At 33.0% G+C, this 24,856-nt stretch overlaps 1 long non-coding RNA gene and 1 other non-coding gene across 2 annotated transcripts; both read right to left on the reverse strand.

Moving 5' to 3' along the window:
• Positions 1 to 7,440: 7,440 nt before the first annotated feature.
• Positions 7,441 to 9,503, reverse strand: LOC120275411. The gene is made up of 3 exons (XR_005541102.1): positions 8,716 to 9,503; positions 8,504 to 8,559; positions 7,441 to 7,758 (listed from the first exon to the last, which is right to left on the reverse strand). It is a non-coding gene; the product is annotated as an uncharacterized LOC120275411 (long non-coding RNA).
• Positions 9,504 to 17,896: 8,393 nt separating this feature from the next.
• LOC120276601 lies at positions 17,897 to 18,003 on the reverse strand. Its single transcript, XR_005541315.1, has one exon. It is a non-coding gene; the product is annotated as a small nucleolar RNA R71 (small nucleolar RNA).
• Between the last annotated feature and the right edge of the window lie 6,853 nt (positions 18,004 to 24,856).

Below are 24,856 nucleotides of genomic sequence, written 5' to 3' on the forward strand. Positions count from 1 at the left end.
ACTCCGGCTCTTGTCCCGCCCTGACGTCCCTTACCTTCTGACGATCTTCAAGTCTCTGGGGACGGAGTACGACGAGAAGGACCTTCCCTCCATCGGGAATGAGGTCACAGATTAACCATATGGAATCAACCAAACTCACCACTAGTAAATTACGCATTTCTTTGATCTAAGCGTTGAAAAACTCCGCCACATTAGAGTACATCTCACACCAACGCACACTCTTAAACAAATAGTTCGACTAGTGGTCATAACATCAGATCTAGCTATTTGTGGAGCAACCAATGGTGCACATCTAATAATGTAGACACAAAATCATTGACAGCATCATCAAACTCTTTTGCCATGTACGCTTATCGTTTTTTACCCGAAATGTGTCTAAGTTGCCATCTTTCAATGCATACAGAAGTCATGGCCAATCCAAAGCAGCGCATCTAAAATCAATCATAGTTTATCGCTTTTAAAAAGATAAAGTCAAAATTCTGTCTTATGGCAATGTTGCAGAGGGCATCTTTGAAGTTTTTTGCACTCTGAAAACGATGTCCTAATTTTAATGTGGATCCTTCATATATATGGTTGGGAATTCTCAGGGCCCTGCAAGAGGATGTTGGGATGGGAAAATCTCCTAGTCGTCGATCATGCTTTTCGAGAATGACTCCCTGTGTGACAATGCAAAACACAGCAAGAAGAACAAGTCACAAACAACATACATTATACGGAAAAAGCAAAAAATTAGACAGAAACATTTTATAATATACAAGAATCTTGTATCCTAAACGCAAACTAATTATAATACACATAAACTATCAATAATACACAAGACATCACAATAATACATGGAACCATCAAATTAATACACCCAGGAACACACAAAAGTAACTAGCACCAGCATTTGACGGTGTATTATGATGGAAATAAGGTGCCTGAGTTTCCATCCATTACCACTCTCACTACCTCAACGGTGATGTGCACGACATTCTTGTTGGACATATGGTATACATGGCACATGCGTTGAAAGTCATCTTCTAGTTCAATTGGGTAAATCGTTCTTTACAAGCCCGATGTCACGAACTTTAGTCGTACTTAACAAGCATCTAGGGCCCAACACTCACATATCTCACCCATGAAGGTCTCCTAAGAGCTCAACATAGTGAATTGAAGCACACATTATTCTCCTTTGTAACACGCCGGGTAACACAAATTATCACCCTCACAGCTATATGGTTCTCGATTGTTAGTACCACCTTTGCACTGGAACTCCATTGTCGAAGGTTGAGGCAAAGAAAAACCTAAGAAAACACTTCCCACATCCTTCAAAAAAAAGAACAATAAGAACAAAAACAGAGAAGAAAGCGGAAGACTTGCATAGAAGACAAAAAAAAATATGCTAAAAAGCTACCAACAATCTACTTTAAATTTCATTGTGCATCTCACCAAAAGGTGATGTGACATGGTGGGGAGAATTTGAAAACAAAAAATTTTCATTTCATATAGAGCCATTTGTGAAAATACACAAAAAGTACACGAAGATAATGGTAGGGACTAAAAATTAAATAACTTAATAAAATAGGGACTATTTGGAATTTAGAATGTCAGAAGGACTGTTTGGGAAGAATAAAACTTTTCAAGAAATTGTAAATAATTTTTCCAAATTAAAATGGAAAAAAAACATATTTATAAACAATAATATATATATATATATATATAAACAAACAAACACTAACACAAACAAACATCATAAAAAAAAAAAAATATAAACACATGTATGTATTTCGACAAAGAAAAAAAGAATCACCAAGAATCACTATGAAAAACAATAAAAACATTAAAAAAACAAATTAATAAATAAACAAACACCAACAATCTCTTAGTCTATTGGTATGAGAGGCATAGATGTATTATAATATTAACTAACTTCACTCCAATAAATTTACATTTACCAGCCACTGTCCATTTATACACAAAAATATCCAAAATATCAAAAAACAATAGTTAACAGTAATTTTTTATATTACTTTTATAAATAATAATTGTTAGATCATAATCTAATAACTGTGATGTTTTAGTTTTAAAAAAAATTAGAGAGGTAAGTTAGAAAATTTATTCTATATATATACAGTAAAGAAATTATTGTTAATAAGTTTATACTATAATATATATTAAATTAGTATGTATTGGGAGAGAATGGGTGGTGTGGGACCCGCTGTACATAAAAAAAAACAAAAAAAGGGAGACGGCCAATCAAAAAGAAAGGAAATGGCGGTTGGGAAGGATTTCGGTACTGTTAGATAAAAATTAATAGTACGGATATATATTAAAAAACCATGCTTCCATTTTATAAACCTTTGGTACAACCACACAATTGAACCAAATCATAAAATTGGGAATGTTTGATTTTTAGGACAAATACAATTTTTGTGGTTTCCGAGTTCTATAAATTAAGGATATGTTATTTCACGACTTGTGATTTTTTTATATTTGTACAGTTATAGAATCGTTAATGATGTTAATTTACATGAAAAAAACTCTAATTTCATTTATATGAATTAAATATATATATTAAGTTTATTAATTTTTCAAAATTTTTATTAAATAAAAAAATTAAATTTTAAAAATAAAACAAAATAATGTTAAAAATTTATATTTTTCATGCCATGTGGCTGTTTTTTACACGAATGTGTGATTTTGCTCTTATCAAAAATAAAAAAATTAACACCATTGACGGTTTTCCAAAATTTTATATATGGTTTTTTAAAATAATTGACAAATCAAGGCAAAATTCAAACCCTCCATCTTGGAAGAAATACAAACTACCCTTCCAATGATGTCTAAAAACTTTTATTATATAATAGTATTTTTATTTAAAAATTTTGGATGAAGGACATTTGATACGTTGTATTATTGTCGTTTATTAGTTTAATATAATGCATTAATTGGTTAAAAATAAATATGATTTTAAATAAATTATATCATTTATTCCCTTTATTATTAAAATATGCATGATCATAAATTTTTTTATTTTTAAATATTAATTATTTCAGATTTAGTTATCATTTCGGAAGTATCTTGATATTTGATGAATTAATTATTTTTATCTTTTTTCCTATAAAAATAAAAAAAAATTCACATGAATGCAAAATGCATTCATGTAATGGCAATTAAATCCAATTTATTCCAAGCAAGTGCAAAATTTTAATGTTGAAATAAATTTGTTAAATCAATACTTATAATAATACATGCAAATATTTTAATTAATGAAATACAATAGAAATTGGTAAATTGCTTAGATGAGATATGATTGTGAAATTAATTTAATATTTCAAAAAATAGTTGATATAAAAACTATTTGGTACACGATTTAATTAATACCAAACGAAACCCAAAATACAAATTAATTACCGTAAAATAAAACCAAACCTACAAAGATACATAATAAATAACCAATATAAATTTATTACCCAACCTTCTCAAGCTCATGTTAACATCTTAATTTTTTCATTAAGATTATTAAAGGCTTGAATATAAACCCATTTAAAGGTTTTTTTTTCCTTAAAAATTTTTGAATATATTAGAGATCATCATTCTTAAGACATGTAATTTTCAAAATTAAAATTATTGAACATTATTTTCAAATATGATAAACAAATTAATTATTCATATTTCACATAAAAGCCTCTATGTGAAAATCAAATTTTATGTATTCCAAACAATCTCAATTAGTTCAAAATGTAGAAAGTAAATTCCATAATTCTCAATCGAAAATTAAGAAACTAATTGTTTTAATATTATTTCTTTAATCTATTAAAAAAATTTAAATCATAATTAACAAGTACATGACATTAAAAATGAAGTCCACCAAAACACACATGAAATACTAACATTCCAATATTGAGCTAAAAAAAAAAGACCTTTAATAAAACCTTCTGATAATGAATAGTTTATTGTTTGTATATTCACCTAAGATTATAAACTAGATCTTATTCATAAATAAAATAGCTATTTTTGTTATAAGATTCAATGCATCCTAAATATTAGAACTTCTTACTAGTTAACACAAGATTTGCTGATAATATTATAAAATAAATTGTTATACCTTATTGTCTAATGAAGAAAAGTAGGACCTATAAGAGATAAGAAATCTTATCTAAAGTTATACTTCTATCTTCAACTGCATCTATATTCCGAATCTTTTTTCCCTAATCTTGTGATATCGTAATTCAATTCTAATTAGATTTAGCATTGTGTATAAAAGTGAACTAAATAGTCCAATATCAAATAGACTAAAACATGTAAATTGTCTCCTATGAAACAAAACATTTAAGGACACAACCTAGACATAAACATGTAAATTGTCTTCTTTAAAACAAAACAGCAAGGACAATATAAAGTGACCCAAAAAGGAGAACTTCTCATGTGGAGTAAGCTTGGTCTCATACCTCTAATTAAAAAGACTATTATTTGATCATAATATTAACCATCTTTTTTACCAACTCCATTGGGATAATGTCTTCAATAAACTAGACCTTAGATTAGGATATCATCACAAGGCTACTGGACTCACATGCTAGTAATCAAATTAACAGTTGTTGACATGCAACCATCAATCAGCCACTAACACAACTATTGACAGCTTGCTTCTAATGAAATTCAACTTCAACTTAGACTCCTAAAACCTCTTAAGGAGATTTACTAAAATAACCACAAATACTCATCCTTCCTGACTTTGGTTGTCCCTTTGATGATGGTAACTACCTATCATAGAAAATGCATTTATAAACATGCAACCATCAATCAGCCTCTAAATACAACTATTGACAGATTGCTTCTAATGGAATTGAGCATCAACATTGGTTGTCCAATGGTTTTCATGAGCCATGCTTTCAAGGTATGCAAAAAAGATTCCTCACTCTTATCATAGATATAAGGTCTATATATCACTCTCATGCCATGTCTCATTAGAATGAATTAACATGACACCCCACCTTTAACAGATCAAGTGGATGACAAAATTGATAAGGTGTGACTTGTTTCCCATTGAGTACAAGTTTAAGAAAATAAGTGTTATAGCCAATACATTTCTCAACTTCTAGTAATAATATAAATATTTTACATTAATCACCATATTTCATATGGTTATGGCATTTCCCAAAACTAACTTGACTTAAACAATGCAATTCTGAAAATTTGACCACTTTTGTTTAGTTAACATGTCTCTTTATAAAAAATTTGCATCGATTAAAATTTAGTTATAAAAAAATTGCATCAATGTTTGATTTGGGTACGTAAACATGAAATGCACACTAGAAAGTATATATTTTGAATCAATTATGGGAAACATTAATCACCATAGATTTTTTATATTTGGATTGCAACTACAAATAAGAAATTAAGGATCATTGCCATTATAGATAGACTTTCCAATATAGCTCATTTCAAAGCTTGATCAAACACTATAATGCCAAGATTAATTGGTGTTTGAACTTGAGGTTGTTATGACAAAATTTTCAAATTACTAGCCTCAATAAATCTATTATTTCTCATTGGATTTAAAAAATGGCAATCATACCAGCCTTTTCAAATTACTTTGAAAAATAGAATAATTTATTATTAAAGCCACTAATTATCCTTAAACTTTGTATTGATGTTTGTTTTGACACTTCAACCATAAAAATGTTCATTTTGGTTTTTAAATTTTATGAAATATTTATTTAATATTTATTTTGGCTCCTATCTCAGTTCTTAGGATTTGTGAGTGCTAAGGTGGGCATTTAGCAAAAATGTACATTATGGCATATTACTACTAAATATTAATTTATATTTTTATTTAAAAAGAGATTGATGTGGCAAATATTTCCAATAAGACAAATGATTATAGAATTTGTAAAAATAATTAAAATTGATGATGACATAATACTGTGCTCCGTTTGTTTTTTAAAAAATATATAATTAAAAAGAATATTGACAGAAAAAAATTTCTCAACCACTAATCATGTTGTTATATTTTAATAAACAATTATAAAAATATGTGACAAAATGTATGCCGTGTCATTTTTAACAAAGATCAAAACTTTTGAAAAAATTTTTAAAAATAAATTCTTATAATAACTTGGGAGTTGATGTAACATAATGTGAGATATAATTCTTTAGATTAGTTATTATGAGAACTCATAAACAACTTACCATCTACAAACAATAATATTAAAAAAAAATTATGTGCATAATTCAATATTAATATTTTCATAGTTGAATACAAAACTAATTATAATTCTAAATATAAATAACTCTACACCATGCATTCATTGCTTGAGCATTTCACATCATCACATTGACTGGCTCACAAGACAAGTGAATGGGTTAATTGATTGCTTCCCACTCTTAAAAATTCTAATTATATAATTTAATATTTCAATATTAATATTTTTACTTGAAAATTTGAATATTAAAATATAAATTACACTTAATTTTTTTATTTTTAAAAAATTTATTATTTATGATTCAATAATCGGTTTGGATGTATTTTTTTACTATTAGTTAAATTAATTATTTTTTTATCTTTTTTATAAACATCAAAACAAGAAAATGAAATCACTGCATGCAAAAAAAACTATGCTTAATGGTTTAATACACAATAATGACAAATAACTCAAATTTGTTCAAAGCAAATGGAAAATTTGAATGTAGAAATAAATTTGTTAAATCATTACTTATAATAATAATAATGCATGCTAATATTTTAGTTAATGAAATAAAGTAGAAACAAGTAAAATGTTTTGATGAGATATGATAGTGAATTTAATTTAATGCTTCCAAAAATAATACTAAATATATAACCTGTTTGATACACAAAATTAATTGATCTACTTAAAACTCATGGAACCCAAAAACACACACAAAATTAGTGAATTTAAAACCAAACTCATAAACCAATTTATGAGATATGATAGTGAATTTAATTTAATACTTCCAAAAACACACACGCACACAATTAGTACAATATAAAACCATACTCACCAAATTAGCATATAATAGTTTGGTGAGTTCATTATTAGCCCACCTTTTCAAGCCTATGTTAAATTCTTAATTTAAAATTAAGAAAATCAAAAGCTAGAACACAAACCTAGTTTTAAGTTTTTTTCTTTTCAATAAATTTTCTTTTCAATAAATAGAAATTGATTATAAAGTTCATTATCCACAAAATTTTCATATTTCACATGAAGCATCTGTTTGAAAATCAAACTTGATGAATGAGATAAAATCCCAATTAGTTCAAAATTTAGAAAGTCAATTCCATAAATAATCACTTACAAAAAAATGGGGAACCAGTTTTGACTTAATATTAATTCTTTAGTTTATTAAACCTTTTTCAAATTATAACAAGTGCATGTATATTAACAATGTAGTCCACCAAAGCACACATGAAATACTAACATTGCTACACAGAGCTAAAAAAGAGACCTTTAATAAAAAACCCTTCTGATTACAAACTTGATCTCATCCATGAACATACTACATTAAAAATATATTAATTATACAATACACATCAAAATGTATAAACCAAAAACATTGACATGTTTTGAGTTATGTTTCCAAATTTAATGATATAACAAGTATTTATGTTCAAGTACGTCTTGCATCCATTTTGCTTACTGAAACAATTTTTCTTGAAATTACTGTATCAATGCTTCCTGTTTTCATATATATATATATATATATATATAAAACAAGATAACAATATATTTTTATCTGAAATGAAACTCAAAACTGCAAGAGAACAAAAATAAAACCAATTAGAAGAAAGACTTGGTCATGCAAAAATAATTTCTGCATCAATCTTTACAAAACATAACTGCAAGATAATTACTTGCTATAACAAAAAAAAAATCATATTTGATCCAGAAAATGACAAAGAAATAAACAGAAATGAAGCTTTGAGTGCAGATAAAAATTTGAAGAATATAATCACCAAATCAGAGGGGAACCAAAGGAAGATCAAGAGGGGAACCAAAGGAAGATCATGTAGGGCTAGGATAGAACATTATTGTCATGAAAAATAAATGGGGGTGCTGGAGTTTGATCTGACCTTGAAATGACACAAAGGTTGTAAATGAAGATTAACACTAGATTGATTAATCATATATTGTTTACAGACAAGAGCAAAACAATAAAACTACATCAGCAGAAACTAATCAAAGCACTTTTAAAAGTCCTAAAAAAAAAAACCCTACAATTAGTGGCCTTTAAGAGTGGTTGAAGAAGCTCACTAAAGTTTAGCAAACAAAAACAGTAGGAATAAAAAAAGAAAGCTAAGATGCAATCTTGTGACACTAATTATTTCATGTGAATTTGTACAGAGATGGGGTCACATTCTACTATTATCATTTGCATCACTTTCTTTTCCTACTCAAGATCTCTCCCTTTCCAGTTTAGCAACAAAACTTGGTCATACTTGAATGAAACATTCCAGAAATACAAAAGCAAATATTTAATGCAAATAAGGAAAACTCACCCAAAATGATCAGCTTTTTATTTAACACTCTCCATGCACCATTCTCTCCATGTAAACTGTAAACAATAATAATAAATGTTTTAAGGATATCAAATCTGATAACAAGATTGAGCTCAGTATTTATTCTTGAACATTTTCCAAGGTGTTTACTAGTTACAAGGAGGATTAATGCAATCTCTTTTCTTTACATTTATTTTAAAATATTGACTCACTGATCATTACTTCCTCCTCATCATTTCTTTTCTGTACATTTGCTGCAGACTGGCATCAGAAACAGCAGCAGTAGCAGCAGTAGCAGCAGCAAACCCTAACAACACAAAAGACAGTGCAAGCAAACAAGCAAGCAAATGATCTGAAAGCATGAACAAAGAGTTCAAATTGCAAAACTAGGGTTAGGAAAAAGGACACAAAAAGGCAAGGCCATGCATGATTTCATCATGCCATGAGCACAGCCCAATGCATCATAATAACGCTTCATGATGACTTGCATGAAAAACCAAACCAACAAAACAAAAAACACACACAAACATACAAACAAAAATAAAATAAAATAAAATAAAGAGCAACAACATTTGTGTCACCTTTCTTCATCCTTTAGCACACAAACAATCATCACAAGGGTTTAACAAAGAGAGTCCAACAGAGATCTGTTGGCAGTATGCCCACCTCCACCACAAAACATGTTGCATCTTCAAAAGAGTTAATCTTCAAAGATGGAGGTGGACAGAATGCCAATAACCTTTGTAGGGAACCCTTTGACAAACCCACATGAAAAGAAACCTTAAAACCCTAAAAACCTCCATTAGAGGTTTCTCTTCTCTCAATCCAGAGGCTATGAGTGAGGTGTGCTATTTATAGAGCAAGAAAGGGGGGGAGAGAGAGAGAGAGAGAGAGAGAGAGAGAGAGAGAGAGAGGGAAGAAGGGGGATGAGATGGAGATCTCTTCTCTGATTTCAAGAGGGGAAAGGAGGAAAGAAAAGGACAAATGCAAGGATGGTAGGTGTCTGTGGAAGAGTGGGAGGGTGGGGGTGGGCTTTTTAGTGACTTAAATGCACATATAGAATCTACCCTAACCCTAAAATAAAACCCTAAAATAACCCCCAATGAACCCTAACCCTAATCAATGGACAGATTGGATTTGTCAGAAGAAGTGGGACTGACATGGAGAGAGACCACTCTTGACACATAAATGTGTTGTCTTAGTCATGTTAATGGTCCAGGGTTTTAATCACTGGAAATTATGTGTATGTGTGTGTATTTATTTATATTATTTGTTTTTAAGGGGGATTTTTGGATCATATGCTAAAGATACTCTCTGTTGTTGTTGAGGGTCAAAATAGTACTCAAAAGCCTTGTCACCTTTTCACACTCAAAAGATTCAAACAAGGATTAAAACTAAAAAAATAATTTCCTTAGAATCAAACTGTAATTCATAACATCTTGAATCTTGATCCTCCTTTGTTGGAATTCAGCAGCCTTTTTTTCTTTATTTTTTATTTATTCTGTTTTTGTTAAATTATTCTAAATTTAAAAGTTTTTTAAGTACAGAATGATGTTTGTATTCTTTTTTTTTTTTTAAATCTAATATTTAATTTAAATTTTAACTTCTTCTTTACCAATATTCATCTTTTTTTTAAAAAAAATAAATAATTGAATTTGTTACCATGGCAAGTGAGATAAAGTACATAGTGAATAATGACTAGTTATGACCTTTCTCCAAAATGGTCCAATATTCCTGTTTCTTTTGTAAGATGGGGATATTTATGTTTGGCCCTCCATAGTTAATTTTTGGCTCTGGGTGGTATTTATGTTTGGCTCTACCACCACATGAAAGTCAGGCCTTTTCCTCAACAGAAAATTTTTTTTTAAAAAAAAGTGATCATTTACTGTTATTGTTTCTTATTCTCCACATTTTTTTTTCTTTTTAAATTTACTCCATTTTTTATTCTTTGCATTTTATTGAGAGGGTAAAAAGGGAAAAGCATTTGGAAACTAGTTTTGAGATGGTGAAGAAAAGAAGACACTAAAATCAAGACTCAGCTTGTTTAATTTCAGCTAAGTTAATTTTAGAAAGGAAAATACAAATATAACCTCACTGAACTATGATAGCATGAAACCGTTGCACCTTGTTTTTCTAGCTTTAAGTCATGTGATAGATGAATAACTTCAACATCTCATGATCAAACTTTTCCCAGTCAAACTAGTTTGATTTTATTTATTTATTATCTCTATACATCAAAAGCACTTGGAGGAAAACAACTCTAAGTATTCCTTTAGTTATATTTCATTCTAAATCTAATTTTCACCATTTGGAACAACTGTTAATTTGATTTTTTAACTTTTACTTTTTTACCATTTTATCATGTAAATTTTTATTTAGATATTATTTTGGACAGTATAATCAAGTTAATACATTTATTAATAGTTAAAGTTAAGTCGTTTCATACACTAGAAATTTTAACGTAATATAAAATTTATTAATAATATCATTGTCACAACAAGTAAAATGGACCTTTATTATTGATGCGATGCTTACCTTCCATTGTTAACAAATTGCCACATAGCAAAATGATATTGACATGACATAGGTTGATGTACTTTTAGATAAGAACTGATACATATTTATTTGATAATTTTTACAAAATAAATGAATATAATATATAACATAAGAGATGTAAACTAAATAACATTAGATGAACATGACACTCATATGAGAAGCAATAGTTGTTAGAATGATAAGTATCACATTAACATAATGGGGTTCAAGAGGATTATTGCCATGGCACCAATAAACATTAAGTTTTCATGTAAGTGGCAAGCCAATTTTGATAATTTAATGAAGGAATCATCCGAAATATATTCCAAACAAAATTTTAAGAAGTATATTGGTATGGTTTGAATTGTTAAATCAAACTGACTGATGAGTATCTATATTATTTTTATATATTTTGTAATTGATAGAAATCAAGTTGAGGTTGAGATTTTTAGTAAGAATTGAATTTTTGGGCTATCTGACTTGTGGCTTTGTATAATGCAATCTAAAAATCCAGTAGTAGTCTCATTATAAGTTTAAGTCTAATTAAGAATAGGATTTGTGTAAAATGAGAAAGAAGGTTCGAATCTAATTAGAGTCTGTATTTATCAAAAATATCTTATGAAGCATGTAGAAATAGAGTTAATGGAAATAAGTGTTAAGAGATGGTTTCTATGGTTTTCTTTTATTTGTGTAAGTGCTAGTGAAATCATCACCTCTCGTTCATCGTTATTGTTATTATTATTATTATCATTATTATTATTATTATTATTATTATTATTATTTTAGGGTTTTCGAACATATATCATACTATCATAGTATCTCTTTTTATGAGTATTATCTTGTTTTTTTTTAATGTTTTAGATTAATATTCAAGTATGATTTTCGAAATTTAATATTAATAGCCTTTTAAATATTTCCGCTTCTAGAGATAGAATCACTAGTTATGTTATGTAGCAGCTTAGAAAGTCTTTACCTTTTAGAGTTTTTGGTTCTAAGTGTTTGACAAACTTGACAAAAATTTAATTGTGTAAAAAAAAAAAATTCCATTATAACTCATGATTGGAGTGGCTGAGCATTTGAAAAGGAATACTAGTTCTTGGTTTTTCACACATCATATCAAAAGATAAGATTTTGGTATCTTCTTAAATCCAATGTAACTCATAATCATTGAATGGCTTCATTTCTCACTCCTGAATTGCTTTCTTATTAGCCTTGAATGCCCCTCTCATCTAGCAAAATTTTCCTCATTAATCATTAAGCCAGGTTGATCTATTTCCTCTTTTCTTAGGCTTCTTTTATTCCCTAATTGTCTAAATTACATAGTAATTGCATAATTTTAATATTAGTTTGCATTTATTTCTTAAAGCAAATATTGATTTTGATAGGTATAATTTTCAAATTTTAGGTATAAGATAGGTAGTGAATGCTGGATAGTTATTAAATGCAAGTTGTTATTAAAATCCTATGATTAATATAGTCACAAATATAAATATAAAGTTGATTAGGGGCATCAAGATCTTCTAAGACATGCCTATTTTTCTCATTTAAAATTTGAAATTGTATATGACAAGGTCGCATCTAATTGACTGATGAAGTTGTTTGATTAATAAACAAAGATATTTTGTTTAAGAGCATCAAATCTATCTTCTAGAGCTTAAATCATAGTCAAGTCTTAATCCTCCCCACCAAACACTACAAAACTCATGTGATATTAAAAATAAAAATCATTTATCATAAGCAAACAGCATAAACAAATATAGTATGAGTAATTTAAATCTTATGAACATGAAATAAAAAAAACCAAAAAAAAAAAGAGAGAAAGGATATGGATGATCATATTATTGGATCAAACAACATCCAACAAAAAATAAATAAAAAATGCCAAATCTATCCTCTAATGGTTATATCTATAACCATAAAGACTAGGTCAGTGAAAGAGAATCATACCTCTGTTAATGAGTAATATATTAGGTAAGAGGAAACCCTTTCAAATGGGAACCTAATGGAAGACACACACTTTTTGAAAAAGGTATGAGAGAACTTGAAGAGGGTCATTGCTGCAAGAAACAATTGAATAAACAAGCCTCATTTTTTTGAGGATAAGAGGAGAATGAAGTAGAGAAACGAAGAGAGCAAAAAGGAGTGTTGTTAGGATGAAAGGAGAGCATTGACGCTAGGAACAGAGGGCTTTGAAAGAGAAGGTATGGTTGATGATAACGTCATTTTGAGGAAAGTCTCACTTGCTTTAATTATAAATGTCATACTTTCGGACTTTTCAAATGGAGTAAAAATAGAGAAGTTGCCAATGATCATTTTGGCCTCATCGCAGATCCTGGCCCCTCATAGAGGTGTTCGCCTCGAGTGTCGAGCGTGGCTCTCCGAGTTCGATCCTTATCTCGCATAAGGTGAGAGCACAGTTTGGTGATGAGCGCGACTCCCCACGTGTTCGTCCCTGGATTACAACGCTTGTCGTCTTTCTAAATAAAAAATAGAGAAGTTGGATGTTATAGAAGTCCCACTTTTGATTTCTAGATTCACTTTTATAAAATAAATATATTAAAGTGGGTGGAAGTGGTTCATTTTCAGCTCACTTCCATGAACCAAACACCTCTTAACAAATATTCCAGATTATACGTGCAAAAATTATTGTGTGTAAACAAGTTAGCAGATATTTGTTAAATAAGATGATGGGTAGAAGCCCACCACTTTTGAATAATAGGTGATATCATGGATGTTATTGCTTTAGTAAAGACAAGGAATGCAAGTAAGATATCAACGTTTGTTCTCTTTAGAATTACAGTATTGTTTTAAATTTTATAAAAAAAAAATTGCAACCTCATGTTATTTTAATGGAATTAATATAATAAATGCTTTAGACATTTTTTTAAAATAAATTATATGACTAACTCAAACAATACTATTTGTGTTAATATAATAGGTATGCAAATATGTTAATGTAAGTCTCTAGATTGATGGCTTTTTTTTTTTTTAATTTAAATAAATTTTTGTAATACTCAAATTTAATGCTTTTAAATATATAAAATATCAAAGGCTATTAATAGACAAAAAATAAAACATGAGTTAGTAATATAGTTGCCACAACTTTGAATTGAGAGTAATTTTATTTTTTAAAGAAAAAGCTCAAGAGAAAATTAAAAAAAAAATTATATGTGTGGTATCAATTAAAAAAATGAAATTATGAATATTATTGCTTTGATTATTTAGTAGATTGACATCAGTGTAAACGTTAACTGATGAATGTATGCTTGGGCATATTTTCACATTAGGATTTATATATTTAGCTTGTCTTTTTGCATGTTTTTCTTCATTTTGATGCTCTGTTTTGGTTCTTTTTTATGTTGTACAAAGATTAAGTGCTTCGAAAGAAAAGAGCATTTTTGAGAATGAACTATAGTGAAAACAAATAGACTTCATATTTTCTAGCAAAAAGAACAAGCTTAAGCACGCCCATACTTAAGGGGGTGTTGCCATGTGAACAAATTTACAAAGGACTCTCAAAATGAAGGGATGTTGGAAAGTGCATAAGGTTGTGCTTAGGCTAAGCATAGGCTAAGCATAGGCATGCTCAAACTACACAAATTTCTGGAATTGTGATTGTTTAGATCTTGCATAGTGGATAGAAGTAGGGATGTAAATGGGGCGGAGCGGACCGGGGAATGGGATCCCCGTCCCCATCCCTGCTTCCCACGGGACGGGGATTCCCTGTCTCCAAATTCCCCGCGGGGAAAAATTCTCCCCACTCACTCCCCCGCGGGGATCCCCACAGGGTCGGGGAATCCCCACCCCCCAAATTTTTTTTTTATTACATAAAATTCTAATAATACTATGTATAAAAATATAATAATACTATGTATCAATATATATATATATATATATATAAGTAGAAGACCTATTTGACACTTGTCAATTTCTCATAAAAATTTTACCAATATTATTTTAATAATATTAAAATATTTATAACATAATACTAAATTATATTATTTCCAACTAATTTTTATTATTTTATCTCATAATATATAATAAAATTAATTTTTTTAAAATATTGTATCTTTGAAGTTGATAAATAGCTTATTTTATCTAATCTTAATTTTATCTTAATTTTTATAGAAAATAAAAAAAACTTTATTAAATTTATTAAAAAAAATTTCATATAATTATATTCGTACATCACACGGGAGTAACACTAATATTACTAAAAGTCTAAAACATTATTAATAAATACCAAAAATATATTTTTTAAAATCCAAATATTTGGTCCTTATAATCTTATATCCATATTGAATTTTTTTTTAAACATACATAAATAATTGATAAGTGCTTGTGCGAGAAGAATGCAAAGTGTTCTTTCCTTATGACGAGCATTACTTTTATCGGGTTTTAACGCTATTATGTGTGTATTTATGTTACTTTCATGCAGATAGGGTTGTGAGGCCGAATATTAGAGAAAGAAGCCAATGTGGATCGTAAATGCACTATTTGGAGGAAATCTTGAGAAGGTTCAAACGCGAAGACATAAGTCGGGTTCGAAATGCGGGAATGTGTGCCAATCTCCTCGTATTCAAGTTAGCACAACGATTTGGAGGGGCACAAGGGCAGTCACATTCAAGCATTACGGCTTGTGCATATATAACAAGATCTCCACCAACATGTCCGTTATTGAAGAAGCAAAGCGATCTATGACGTAAACGTGTGTCCGTTTATGTTACCTCGATAAAAGCATGGATTCGGGAGTATTTTGGGTCGGTACTGTAGCAGGGCATTGCAGCAAAACACTATAGCAGGTAATGTTTACAGCCGGGCGAAGAAGGATGAAAACAGAGAATCCACACGGGCGTGCATTAATTCCACACGCCCGTGTGGAAAATCCACAAGGGCGCCCACAGGGACGTGTGGATTCCCGATTCCAGCCCTTTAAAAGCCGATTTCAGCATTCTTTTCTCCATCTTTTCCCCAACTTGAGAGAGGGCTTCGGGTAGGGTTTTGAGAGGTATTGGCTAGGGATTTGGAGAGGTTCTACGGCTCCAACATCGTGCTCTGTTTGGAAGAAGGTTAGTGGGAGAGCTTTCGTCGGCACCGATCCGGCGAGGTGTATCCTAGGCTGGACAAAGGGACCCTTGGAAGAGTAGAGGACTCTCCACAAGACCATGGACACGACTATCGAGGGGGTTTTCTATGAATTCTTTGCTTTTACATTTGATTTCATTGATTGTAATTAGCTCCATGGAGAGGTAAACCCCTTAGTGGGTACTTGGGTATTTGAGAACCCTAGTATGTATTCATTTCATTGAACCTCTTTATTATGCGTTCAATAAATTAATGTTTTATTTGAGTTCCAATCTTAAATGCTTGATTGTATGAATACTTCCTTAGAGTGACACTAGGGTTGAGAGTTCTTATTGGTAACCCTTGTGAGTGAGTGACACACTACGAGAGTTAGACAAAGCTAGATTGGAGAGGGTTGAGAGGGTGAGTCAAAAGGTAGCGGAGCGTCCCCTTTCCCCTCCGGTGTGATTTATTCTACCTCTATTTCCTCAAGTTCTTTGCGGTCATAGTAGAGTGAATGGGCTAAAGGATGATCTTCCGCTGAGCCTTAGTTGCGGGTACAATGGAGTGAAGCGTTGAAGTGATTTTTAGCACCTAGGGCTTAATTGTGGCTAGGGACCTTTCACCCGGACCAAAGGGTTAGGGTCTACATTTAGGAAGAGGATTTATCACTTGAATTCCTAGAACTCATCGCAATTCTATACTGAAAACGTAGGTTGAGAGGTTATTTAATTTCTCCTCCTGGACATGTATAGAGTTAGGCATGGTTGACCTTAGATTTGGGACCATGTATTTATGGATCTCAACGACTCATTATTGCATCAGTTAGAAAGTATAATATAGGCTTCTTGCACTTGAAACGATTGTCCTAGGCGGAACAATATCCGAGTACCCCATTTATATCGATTGCCTTATCTTCTCCTTTACTTGTGCTCTCTTTCTTGTTCTTTTACTTTTGTTATTTCACATCTTGTTACACATATCACTATTCATCTTTCACTTAGTTAAGAAACAATTTAGGTGTTTTTTTATTCCCCTACTCCGTGTGGATACGATACCCCACTCATCCGGGATTTTTATTACTTTGACAAACCCGTGCACTTATGGACATACGCAGGGGCGTTGTCAAGTTTTTTGCGCCGCTGTCGGGAGTAGGCGTTTAGAGATACTTTGCACTTTGTTTTCTTAGCTATTCATTTATTCATTCTAATTCATTTTTTCTTATTCTATCATCGTTCTAATTTCCTTTTCTTTCTTTTTGGTGCAGCTCCAGGTTATGACCCGAGGAAACCCTTCAATATTGATTGAAGGAGATCCCAAGCTTGAACGTACACTTAGAAGAAAAGGGAAAGAATCTGTGCAATAACCATCTAATCTAGCTGATTTGGAAGTAGAAGAATCTGAAAACATGGCAGACCAGAATGAGCAACAACGGACATTATCCAATTATGCCAGACCTTTAGTATTGGGGGCACAATCGAGTATTATGCGTCCCCCGATTACAGCTCAGAACTTCGAGCTAAAGCCAGCATTCATTCACATGTTGTAGCAATCTGCACAGTTCAATGGTTTCATCGATGAGGATCTAAACAGTCATATAGAGAACTTTCTCGAGGTCATATGCTTAAGATAAACGGGGTGACGGATGATGCCATCAAGTTAAGAGCCTTCCCATTTTCCTTAAAGGGGAGAGCAAAATAGTGGCTACACTGATTACCTAAAGCATCGATTACCACATGGGAGGATATGGTAGAAGCTTTTCTGGCCCGTTATTTCCCTCCTGGAAAATCTGCAAAGCTTAGGAATGAGATCTCGTCCTTTGTATAGTCGGAATTGGAGTCTCTATTTGAGACATGGGAAAGGTTCAAGGAACTCCTGAGAAAGTGCCCACAACACGGATTCCCGGAGTGGATGATTGTTCAAACTTTTTACAACAGGTTGAATCCGAGTACAAGGCAACTCTTGGATGCGGCAGCAGGAGGTACCTTAGGTAGCAAGACCCCCGGTGAGGCCCGTCAACTAATTGAAGAAATGGGGTTAAATAGCTACCAATGGAATGCTAGGGAGAAGAAAAAGGTGGCCGGGCTCCATGAGATAGATGTAGTAACTTCATTGGCGGCTCAAGTGGAATCATTGAGTAAGAAGTTAGATCTTCTAACTTTGAATAGAATGGCGGCTGTGACTACTTGCACCAGGTGTGGTGAAGGACATGCTCCCTCCGATTGCCCGATCTCTATTGGTGATGCATCTTCAGTTGAGAATGTCGATTTTGTGGGTAATGCAATGAGGAACCAAGGGAATCCATATAGCAACACCTACAATCCGGGTTGGAAGAATCATCCCAATTTTTCGTGGAGCAACCAAGGTCCACAAAAGGCCATGTGGCCACCGGGTTTCCAACAACAACAAACCCCAAATATGAAAAATCGAGTTTCAGGTTTGGAGACCCGAATGACCGATTTGGAGAAGGCCTTGATTAGGTTTGTGGAAATCGTCGGATACAAGGTTTCAATCGATCGAGGGCTACACTGCAACCACACCGCCTCTTTGCACAATCTTGAAAATCAAGTGGGGCAGATTGCGAAGTCTCTATTAGAAAGGCCACGAGGAAGCTTGCTGAGTAATACCGAGACCAATCCTAGAGAGCATGTGAAGGCGATCACTTTGAGAAGTGGTCGTGAGGTTAAGGTAGGCTTCCAGTGAGAGGTCCAATGAACACGCACCCAAGGTTATATAGGTTAAGGAGGGTGCAAGCAAAGAGAAGGAGGTGGCACCCCCACCTTTCAAGCCAAGAATCCCTTATCCCATGAGATTGAAGAATGACGAAGGGGATAAACAGTACAATAAGTTCCTGTGTTTGTTCAAGCAACTCCACATTAATATTCCTTTTGTTGAGGCATTGACCCAAATGCCTAAGTATGCAAAATTCTTAAAGGACTTGTTGACTAACAAGAGGAAGTTGGAGGAGAGTGCTTCAGTGATCTTAGATGCGTCTTGCTCGGAGGTGTTGCAAAAGAACATGCCGAATAAAAAGAAAGACCCGGGAAGCTTCATCATTCCGTGTAATATTGGCAATTTGGGTAGGAAATGGCATTGGCGGACTCAGGGGCCAGTATCAACGTCATGCCATACACCTTCTTTCAGAATCTAGGCTTGGGCGAGCCTAGACCCACTCGGATGATTTTTGCAATTGGCGGATCGAGCGGTGAGACATCCGAGGGTATCATCGAAGATGTTCTTGTCAAGATGGACAAGTACATTTTTTCCCCTGTAGATTTTTGTGGTGCTAGACGTCGATGAGGATATGGATGCACCTTTGATACTTGGGAGACCGTTCTTGCAAACTTCCAAGGCATTGATTAACATGGACCGCGGGAAGCTAACATTGAGAGTTAGAGATGACAAGCTCGGGATACCGCTTCTGCTGAAGCCATGCGGCATTCTCTTGATTTTTGATGATACTTTGAATTTTTCTAGACACTCATCGATGAGATTGTTGATGAATACATGCAGGAAATGTTCAATCTAGACCCGTACGAGGGTTTGTTCGACCAAGAGGTGGAAAAATGAAGAAGTTATGATGCTTGGTTCGATCGAAGAAGTACCATGGGATCAAAAAAATATGCGTCTCGCCATCTTGAAAAAAAGACACCATACAAAGTACATCGAAGCACAAATATCGTATTTATTTTGTGGGTTCTTCCATTTCTAATAGGGGCAAGCCCCTATTAGTAATTACCCCAGATTATTATCTCGGGAACCTCCGATAAGGGCAAAAGTACAAGTAAAAGGGCAAGGAAATTTGCGAGTTATAAATTTTGTTATTTTATTATATATATATATATATATATTTATCATATATCGTTGTCGTTGGTTATGCCTTGTCACCGCGTCGCATGCCTTGTTGCCATTTTGAGATATATATATATATATATATATATATATATATATATATCTCGTTATTGCCTTGAGATTCGCCACTGCCTATGTTTTGTCACCACGTTGCATGTCCCACCATCATTTTGAAAAGTCTTTCTCATTACGTCTTAATATATATATATATATATATATATATATATATATATATATATATATATATATATATATATATATATATATATATATATATATATATATATCGTGTGTGTGTGTGTGTGTGTATGTCGCTTTCCATCTTTCATATATCTTTCTAAGAAAAGGGTTCCGTTGCCGTGAATTGAACATTCTTGTTATAGCTTCTAACCAAGTAATTTTGTTGTTGCTCAGGTAAATGCCATCAAGATTTGTTGTATTGGTCGAACCTTTTTTTCTTCATTGCTACACATCCCATCGCTTTTTCATCATTAGTATCATCAGAGTCACTATCTTTTTCAAAGCATCACCAAAGATCCATCTTTACTAATCACATATGACCCATTTTAATACAAAACGATTTTTGCATGCATGCATAGCATGATATAATGTTAGTAAATATTCATTCATTTTTAAATGGTGGGCCCATTATATATATTTTTATTCCATACTTTTTTATTTCTCATCCCATGCACGTAGGCATACCTTCTCATTCTTTTTATTCATTTTTATTTTTGTTATTATTATTATTATACTTTCATGCACGTGAGGCATACTTTCTCATTCTTTTACTATTAATTTTTTTTATTATTTTATTATTTATTTTATTTATATATATATATATATATTTAAAATTTTATTTCTTATGCACGTGAGTCTCATCATTCATCAATTCTCTTTTTTTTTAAATTTTTTTAAATTTTTTTAATAATTTTCTTTGGGCTATATGTATGTAAATATATGTAAAATTACCGATTAATAAGAACTATTCTACGTAATCCATGCTCTTACAATTGCAATCATCAATCAATGCATAACAACCCCCTAATTTTTATTGTTGGCCAGCCATTACCAATAAGTAACTCGTTAAAAAAAATGGATGCAAGTCAAACAAATAAGACAATTTCTTCACTAGTTCATCAAGTAGTTACAGCATAGGCTTATTTTGCAGTAAAATGTCCGAAAAGTATGCATAGCTTGGCGAGGCCGATTAAGGGAACTTCATGTCCAACTCTAGTAATGGTTACAAAGGTCAGGCCTTGATAAACCTGGCTTCATCCACCAACCTTTCCGCCAGGATACCATGGATACCAATTGGTGATGGTTGGGAGCTTGAGAGGATCGATTGAATATCTAGTTGCTATCACTGTGAACTACGAAAGATTCGTGTCTACACCGAACACCCATATCCTTAGGCCTCCGTAATAAGTTCACGATAGATAGGAAGCATCGATCTAGGAGAGTTCCGCCCAATAGGTCCCAACAATATATACGCATCGTATCCCAAGCATGATTTAACCCAAGAATATTTGCATGGAGTGCCTTTCCAACTCTGTGGACGGTCAGAATACATCCCCGGCATAGCTTTTCAAAGGTATGGATCATATCCCCTGGACATCCAAGGATAATGGCCCCTCAAAGTGTGTTTGAGAGATTTACCATATTGCAAGTGATTGTGTATATACTCGTATGGATCAATGTTACCAAACTCTAACCGACGGAGTCGAGGACCTTCACACACCCATCGATGGATGTTCGAAGATCGAAGGTCACAAGCGACCTTCTGGATCTTTATAGGTGTCATCAGGGAATCAAACCATGAGTCCAACAAGACTCGAAAATATGCCTCACATAGTCATCTGTAATCATACATCACGAGTTTCCCCACCATGAATCCCTTCAAGTTAATGATTGGATTTTTGAATCTCCTTTGTTCTTCCTATAAACAAGTCGACAATCGAGGAACATAGCGCCTCGTGATAGCTCTCTCCAAAGAATATAGAAATCCCTCCTGCTTTGTACCGAGGGAACCTCTCAAGCCAATTCACAAGGAAATGGTACGCATCTATGGTCGTTTCTCGGGTCTCCAACTAAGCAGACAACCAAGACGTATTGCATACGAGAATCCAACACCCGCCAGCGACTCAAAAATGAGATATTCGCCACTTTATTCCAAGCATACTGATTGAAGAACAATGTCTTCCGCGCGAAGTTGATACGAACGGACTAAGCTCCTCGGGCGCCATAACCGATCGAAGAGCATCCAGTACGCCGATCGAGCCGTGAGAACAAGTGGCGCTTGCTAAACCGCCGAGTCTCAACAAGCAAGTAGAACAACGCCCGCCCCGCCTTCTCGCTCACGCTGATGCACTGCGGAGTGATCGCAAGAAGGCCACACGCTGATGGGTCGCTCTGCAGGAGATGTGAGATCCGGCCAAGATCCCGGTCTGGGCGATGGAGAAGGTGAGAGGAGATGGTTTAGGCTTTCAAGTTCTCGGGATGATCAGGGCGCTGCAAACCATGGCGCTCAAGAGAGAAGTGTCGAGATGGCGGTGGCCATAAGAGAAGAGGAGTTCCGGTGCGCCACAAGTATGGGAAGCCGAGGTGCAGAATCCCTAAACTCGAGACACAAAAGGGAGAAAGTCTGGGCAAAGAAGAATAAGAAAAGCTTGACTTTAATGACATGCTTTGGCGGCATTATTTCAAATGATTCAAGCTGCCATCATGCGAAAGTGAATAGCAAAAGAATCGGCGATAAGCGTACGGCAATAATTAATATACATGTATATATCTATATATATATAAGAGGAGAGGAGTAAAAGACCTCTTTTCTTCCTTTCTCATTCTTCTTCCCTTCTTTTTCTTCCCCCTTCCCCTTTTAAAGAACTTCCATCACCCTCACCCTAATCCCAAAAACCCCATCATCCCTATCTAATCCTAACTCCCCGTGAGATCACAACGAGGTGTAATATTCAGGTTCTTATCCTTTTTAATTTTTAATTTTAATTAATAATATAAAATAATTTCAAATTTGAAAAATTTAAATTTCAAATATTTATTATTTTTATTATTCGTGATTTTATTTATTATTTTATTATTATTTATTTTATTTTATTTTATTATTATCTTATTATTATATTATTATTATTATTATTTTATTATTTATTATTATTATTATTTTATTATTATATATTGATTATTTATTTATTTATTTATTATTTTATTATTATTATTTATTTATTTTTAAAATTCACTTAACTCGAATCTACCTCGGATGCGACTCAAGTGCTTTCAGATTTGTATTTCTCCCATTGCTCTTGAGATCCGCGCTGCCAGCTACATGAAACTTAAGATCGTCTTTGGGATGTGTTTGGCTATCCTAAGATTTGAGATTGCCTCGAGATATGTGTTCTCATGAATAATCTTGTAATAATAATTTTTATGCCTCGAGATATGTTCTCAAGGGACAATTTTGTAATTTGCATTTTGTATTTACCTTGGAATTTGCATCCTAGTCCAAGACAACCAAATAATCTATTAAGATTAAGATTAAGACATTTAAATTTTAATTCTAAATATATCTATGATTAGGATATATTAGAATTCTAAAATTAAATTGGAATTTGGTTTCCATTAGGGACATTGAATTTTTATTTAGGACATGCGTTATATTATTTATATAAATAAATGCCCCTTCCTACTTTTCTCACGAAATTCTCTTTGGTGAGTGTGAGTGAGAGAAGTAGGAACCCTTTAATCTTTTGTTATGCTAATACCTATCTCAACCTTTTGGGATATAACTCAAAAATTATAATGAAGTTCCCCGAGGTCAAACCTTCATGCGCCACACTCCTATGTTTGATTCCAGTCGAACCCGCAATCATATGAAGGAGGGAGAACAATCGAGTGGATGTGAAGCACTATCCAAATCGTATGGCTATCGCCAAATTGTCCACAGACCGTTGGTTTGAAGACGGCTTAACTGATGCAATTTGGCAGAACACGAAGGAGAAGTGAAAGATCTGAAGACATTCGAAACCCTTGGATCAAGAATCATCAATCACCGCCCGGGATCGAATGGTAGGAGCCTATCCAAAAATAGTTTAATCGATCTTCCATATTATCGCAGAGTGGGCCAAATTCATAGTCAATAACTACTCCAAAGAGTTATTTGAAGCGTAGAATTGATGGGCGGGATTATGTCTTCGGGCTTGGTCGCTATCGATTTTGACATAAACTTTTATAAAGCATTAGCCAGAGCTATGGTGTCCCGAACATAACACTGTCCACTTCTTAGACGGAGAAGTTTGGGAGTTTTCATTATGGGACATCAAGGAATTGGGAGGACTTCCAATCACGGAGATATCTATGATGAAGTCATACCTCTAATGACTCAATCAGCCAAAGGTATGACTTTCTGAACTTTCTATTTTGAGAAATCTTTTTCGACATCTTTCAAATGGCTCTCAAGGCAAAGCGTCAATCGAAGATGTATTCTTTGAGGATTGGGTGGAGTTCTTGAGAAATCAAGACATAGCTCCGTCATGAGATCGTGCGTCTAATCCCCTCCAATGCTTGTTTTCAAAGCTGATTTAGTTGGTTTCATAGCACTGTGGATTTGCTTTTTATCGTGCTCAGGGTGATCGCAAAGTAATTAGACCGAGTTTTTAGTGATGGCATGCAACATCGCACATGGGTGGAGAGTAGCTTTGCCCCCTCTGAGTTGCTAGCACGCTTATACTTAGGCTTAAATGCCATGGCTAAAACACGAAGAGGACCCGAGTACTCTACTCACAATGTTCCCCCTGCTCATTTCTGTATGCTTGTCATGGGTTATTATTCTGAGCATATATCTCAAAAGGAGGATAGATGACAATACCTCAAGTATCCTCTGTTCTCGAG

The sequence above is a fragment of the Dioscorea cayenensis genome, chromosome 14, assembly GCF_009730915.1.
Source record: "Dioscorea cayenensis subsp. rotundata cultivar TDr96_F1 chromosome 14, TDr96_F1_v2_PseudoChromosome.rev07_lg8_w22 25.fasta, whole genome shotgun sequence".
Lineage (NCBI taxonomy): Eukaryota > Viridiplantae > Streptophyta > Magnoliopsida > Dioscoreales > Dioscoreaceae > Dioscorea > Dioscorea cayenensis.